The 5,917-nt window shown below is 41.9% G+C and overlaps 1 protein-coding gene and 1 long non-coding RNA gene across 3 annotated transcripts in view; both read left to right on the forward strand.

The window, feature by feature from the left end:
• The window catches only part of LOC116686516 (zinc finger protein 37 homolog), a 21,152-nt gene that overhangs the window by 6,554 nt on the left and 8,681 nt on the right, over positions 1–5,917 (forward strand). The gene's annotated exons all lie outside the window — the stretch shown is intronic.
• On the forward strand, positions 3,144–3,588 carry LOC116686517 (uncharacterized). The gene is made up of 2 exons (XR_004331281.1): positions 3,144–3,265; positions 3,355–3,588. It is a non-coding gene; the product is annotated as an uncharacterized LOC116686517 (long non-coding RNA).

Raw genomic sequence — 5,917 nt, forward strand, 5'->3', positions numbered from 1 at the left:
TTTTATCTGGGTTTTTTCGGGGGGTGGATTGAGGAACATGGGAGCCCATCAGGACTAGGGCCCAGGATCATGTGCTATGCTCGGGATATGCTGCTGAATCTTTTTCCGAAAGTCTTGCAAATTACGGCTTCGCTGTGTGGGTTCTCAAGTAATGTAATGTTTCAGTAAAAACATCCTTTCGTCTGAAATCTTTCCTATGTTTTGCAATAAAAAGGCTTTTCATGTGTCTCCAAAATTCTGAATTACACTTTCCCACATGTAGCATGAAAGACTTTTACCTTTACCTGTCTCTGACATGTTTAGTGTTGTCTACGTTGTTACTGGGATTCTCTCTTGCGTCGTCTCTTCTTTGGTTCTGGCTCTGCATTTCTAGCTGATCCTGAGTCTCCATGCTGGCCTCTTTCTGGTCTTGGCTCTCCTCTATGGAGCTGGGGGTCACTGTTTGCTTCTGATTCCACAGGGTTATAACTGGCATGTTGGCTAAAGACTCTACTCTGCTGCATTTAGAGTGTCATCATCAGGGTTTAAGTTCAGAGGCTGACCTTCACTGTGGTCCCTTTCCTCATAAGTAGGATTCAACATAAAGGTATCAGTCTCCCTGCTCAGGACAAGCTGCTCTCCCCCTCTGGGGTCCTCTCGGTCCAGACTGGAGTTCCTCACCTGAATACAGAGCTGCTGGTCAGAGAGAACCTCCTCCTCCTTACAGACATTGCTGTGGGAGCTCTGGAGGACAGACAACACAGAAATAGACACCACTGTTACTGAGAAAAGACCAGAACACTTGCTCTCTTTCTCCTGAGACCATAGACTGTAAAAAATAATGGACAGAGACTCCGGGTCAGAAAGATGGAGCCAATGCTGAAGCTCATTAAAGGTTGCATGGCATGAGGATTTCACTTTATGAGGTTTTTTAACATTAATATGCGTTCCCCCAGCCTGCATATGGACCCTCAGAGGCTAGATATGGTGATAGGTGTAAACCGAGCCCTGGTAACTTCTTTTCAAAGAAAGGTGAGCACAAACTAGAAAACTAAATCCATGGTGCTAAACTGCTTGAATATCTCCAGGATGTTAAAAACCTACTGACAACCCAGGGAAAGAGCAGAACATGCACTATCAAATGATAACTTGGTTATACATGTAATCTGAGGTGAAGACTAAATAAACTACACTAACAATTTTGTTGTCATACAAAACCAGAACCTAATTTTAATCATGTTTAATTTTACTAATAAGCTATAATGTCTGTAATTAGCAAAAGGCTAATCAGTGTCATATGTAGCTTGGTAGGTCATGTCAGATTTAGTAGAAGCAGATCTTAACATTGTGAAACACACGGCTGTCACACCAGGGGGGGGGTGGAGTAGCAACTGACCCCTCACCCTCCTCTTTGGATTTGAGACAAGGTGAACTTATATAAAATTAGAGCAAACCACGTTTAGCCATTTTGAAACATCTTAGTGTGTTTTATATTGGGTTACAATTAGGATAATAGGTTAATATCAAATGTATCCTTCAGAGAGAAAGAGGAGATCTGAGGATGATGGGATTGAAGAGAGCATGAGTGTTGCTGAGAGCAGTGTGGAAATGAGAGAAGGAACTGGAAAGTAGGCAGACCAATGCAGACCAGTTTTTGCCAGAGGACCCAGGACTAATGCCAGATAAATTAAGACACCGTAGTACACAGGTTGGCAAGTAAAGGTACACAGAAAACAAATGTAGTAGACCTAGTAACCACAGCAAAGAAGTCTAATGTTGAGAAAGGAGGTTTAAAATGTGCATACTCCTACTACCTAGCATTAGTTAAAGTTATTACCCTATAATCTAGGCCTATAGATATGTGTACCGTGGCTCGGTTATTTATACTGGGGTTTTTTCGGGGGGTGGAATTGAGGAACATGGGAGCCCATCAGGACTAGGGCCCAGGATCATGTGCTATGCTCCTGGATATGCTGCTGAATCTTTTTCCGAAAGTCTTGCAAATTTACGGCTTCTCAGCTGTGTGGGTTCTCAAGTAGATGTAGATGTTTCAGTTAAAAACATCCTTTCGTCTGAAATCTTTTCCATATGTTTTGCAATAAAAAGGCTTTTCATGTGTCTCCAAAATTCTGAATTACACTTTCCCACATGTAGCATATGAAAGACTTTTTACCTTTACCTGTCTCTGATATGTTAGTGTTGTCTACGTTGTTACTGGGACTTCTGCTCTTGCGTCGTCTCTTCTTTGGTTCTGGCTCTGCATTTCTAGCTGATCCTGAGTCTCCATGCTGGCCTCCTTTCTGGTCTTGGCTCTCAGCTCTATGGAGCTGGGGGTCACTGTTTGCTTCTGAGTCCACAGAGGTTATAACTGGCATGTTGGCTAAAGACTCTATCTCTGCTGCATTTAGAGTGTCATCATCAGGGTTTAAGTTCAGAGTCTGACCTTCACTGTGGTCCCTTTCCTCATAAGTAGGATTCAACATAAAGGTATCAGTCTCCTGCTTCAGGACAAGCTGCTCTCCCTCCTCTGGGTCCTCTCGGTCCAGACTGGAGTTCCTCACCTGAATACAGAGCTGCTGGTCAGAGAGAACCTCCTCCTCCTTACAGACATGTTGCTGTGGGAGCTCTGGAGGGACAGACAACAACAGAAATAGGACACCACTGTTACTGGAGAAAAGACCAGAACACTTGCTCTCTTTCTCCTGAGACCATAGACTGTAAAAAATAATGGACAGAGACTCCGGGTCAGAAAGATGGAGCCAATGCTGAAGCTCATTAAAGGTTGCATGGCATGAAGATTTCACTTTGAGGTTTTTTAACATTAATATGCGTTCCCCCAGCCTGCATATGGACCCTCAGAGGCTAGATATGGCGATAGGTGTAAACCGAGCCCTGGTAACTTCTTTTCAAAGAAAGGTGAGCACAAACTAGAAAACTAAATCCATGCTGCTAAACTGCTTGAATATCTCCAGGATGTTAAAAACCTACTGACAACCCAGGGAAAGAGCAGAACATGCACTATCAAATGATAACTTGGTTATACATGTAATCTGAAATGATGACTTAATAAACTACACTAACAGTTTTGTTGCCATACAAAACCATAACCTAATTTTAATCATGTTTAATCTTGTCAGTGCCATATGTAGCCTGGTAGCTCATGTCAACATTAGTTATGTCAGATTTAGTAGAAGCAGATCTTAACATTGTGAAACACACGGCTGTCACACCGGGGGGGGTGGAGTAGCAACTGACCCCTCACCCTCCTCTTTGGATTTGAGACAAGGTAAACTTATATAAAATTAGAGCAAACCACGTTTAGCCATTTTGAAACATCTTAGTGTGTTTTATATTGGGTTACAATTAGGATAATAGGTTAATATCAAATGTATCCTTCATAGAGAAAGAGGAGATCTGAGGATGATGGGAGTGAAGAGAGCATGAGTGTTGCTGAGAGCAGTGTGGAAATGAGAGAAGGAACTGGAAAGTAGGCCGAGCAATGCAGACCAGTTTTTGCCAGAGGACCCGTGACTATGGCCAGATAAATTAAGATATGATCAGAGAGACACCGTAGTACACAGGTTGGCAAGTAAAGGTACAGAGAAAACACATGTAGTAGACCTAGTAACCACAGCAAAGAAGTCTAATGTTGAGAAAGGAGGATTAAAATGTGTATACTCCTATTAACTAGCTTAGTTAATAGTTATTACCTATAAACATCTAGGCCTACAGATTGTGTACGAGGCTCGGTTATTTATACTGGTTTTTTTGGGGTGGAATTGAGGCACTGGGGCCCGGGACTAGGTCCCAGGATCTTGTGCTACGCCCCTGGATGTGACTGCTTCTTCTATAAAAATAATTATATATAGGTTGCATTGTCTGGCTATAAGCAATGGCACAGATGAGTATTATATTATATTTAAATTATAAAACTATTTACCTCATCAATATGAATAGTGCTTGTGTCAATTTAAGCTGGCTCTCCTTAAATTGTTCCCTTCCCTAAAAAATAAAACAGGTAGTCTGGAGCCCTGAACTGGCTTTGGCTGACCTGTCTGCACATTAGCATCATGGAGGCTAATTAACTTTGTTTCTAACATGGTTTGATGACCCAGAATGACAGGGGCCCTGGAAGCTGGCCCATCCCGGTCTGATGTCAGTGTAACCAGAGGGTGAACGGAGAGAAGAAGTAAAGGTACCAACCTGCTCTGTGCAGCCGGAGCTGAGGGCTGAAAACAGCGTCCAGTCGTTTCCGTTGGCGCTCGTGCTCCTCTTTTGAACGACACAGTTCCTCCTCGTACTCTGCTATCGTTCTTTCAAACAGCCCAAATATCTCTTCAGCAGCCGCAGTTAGTCGCTGCTCCACCAGCCCTCTCAGCATTTGGACTTTAGACATTTTCACACGACGACAGAAACTTTTCCTCCGAACAAACTCCGTTAAAAACGCTGTTTGCCCTCCTTCAAACTGTTGCTAAGCAGCTAGCATGCTAAGCTAGCGTCGTTAGCTTTGTAGCTTCCGGGAGATGAGTCAGAGGTAAAACATTCAGAAAGAAGGTGAGCAGCACAAAGTCCACCAGACAGGTTTATCCGGACTCACACAGGCTCCGATGGACCACATCTGTTGGAGCTCACACACTTTCTCAGCACAACAAACCGACTCCAATGTTTTCACTCACGTTAGACGCCATTTTGCTCAAAGAATAACATCCGGTTCTGCTGCAGCTTGGTGGCTCACCTTCAAAATAAAAGTTTGTATAGAATAGAATAATAATAATAATAATAATAATAATACATTTTATTTAAAGACGCCTTTCATGGCACTCAAGGACGCCGCACAGGGAATTCATAAATTAAGAACAGCAAAACAAATACTATACAACAGCAAACAATACTATCACACACAAACAAATCTATACACAAAAAACAAAACTATCACAGCAAAACTAACTATACAACAGCAAACAAATACATAACAAAAACAAATACTTACAACAGCAAAACCAATACTAAATACACAGAAAAACAAATACTAAAACAGCAAACAATACTATACAACAGCAAAACAATACTATACAGAAAAACAATACTATACACCAGAAAAGCGGAGCAACAGACATTTAAGTGGAATAGGCAGTTATAAACATGTGTTTTTAGTTGTGATTTGAAATGGGGGAATGATCAATGTTTCTGATTGGGGTAGTGAGTTCCAGAGACGGGGAGCAGAGCGCTAAATGCTCTGCCCCCCATGGTGGTGAGACGGGGGCGGGGGGGACAGACAGGTTTATGGAGGAAGAGGATCGGAGGAGCGGAAGGGAGTGGGACGCTGGAGGAGATTGAATAGAATAGAATGCCTTTATTGTCATTAGCACAAGTACACAGTACCTGTGCAATGAGATTGAATCAATCCCTTTACAGTGTTGACACAAAAATATAAGACAAGAATATAAAATTAAAAAAATATTAAAAGTCAAAAATTTAAGTAGTCCTGAGAAAAGAAAGCGGGGGGGGGGGCGTGCAGTCTGTTTTATTTTTTAGGGAAGGGAACAATTTAAGGAGAGCCAGCTTAAATTGACACAAGCACTATTCATATTGATGAGGTAAATAGTTTTATAATTATAATATATAATATAATCATCATCTGTGCCATTTGCTTATAGCCAGACAATGCAACCTATATATAATTTATTTTTATAGAAGAAGCAGTCACATCCAGGGGCGTAGCACAAGATCCTGGGACCTAGTCCTCATGGGCCCCCATGTGCCTCAATTCCACCCCCCAAAAAAACCCAGTATAAATAACCGAGCCTCGGTACACATATCTGTAGGCCTAGATGTTTATAGGGTAATAACTATTAACTAATGCTAGTTAATAGGAGTATACACATTTTAATCCTCCTTTCTCAACATTAGACTTCTTTGCTGTGGTTACTAGGTCTAC

The sequence above is a fragment of the Etheostoma spectabile genome, unplaced genomic scaffold (genome assembly GCF_008692095.1).
Source record: "Etheostoma spectabile isolate EspeVRDwgs_2016 unplaced genomic scaffold, UIUC_Espe_1.0 scaffold383, whole genome shotgun sequence".
Classification (NCBI taxonomy): Eukaryota; Metazoa; Chordata; class Actinopteri; order Perciformes; family Percidae; genus Etheostoma; species Etheostoma spectabile.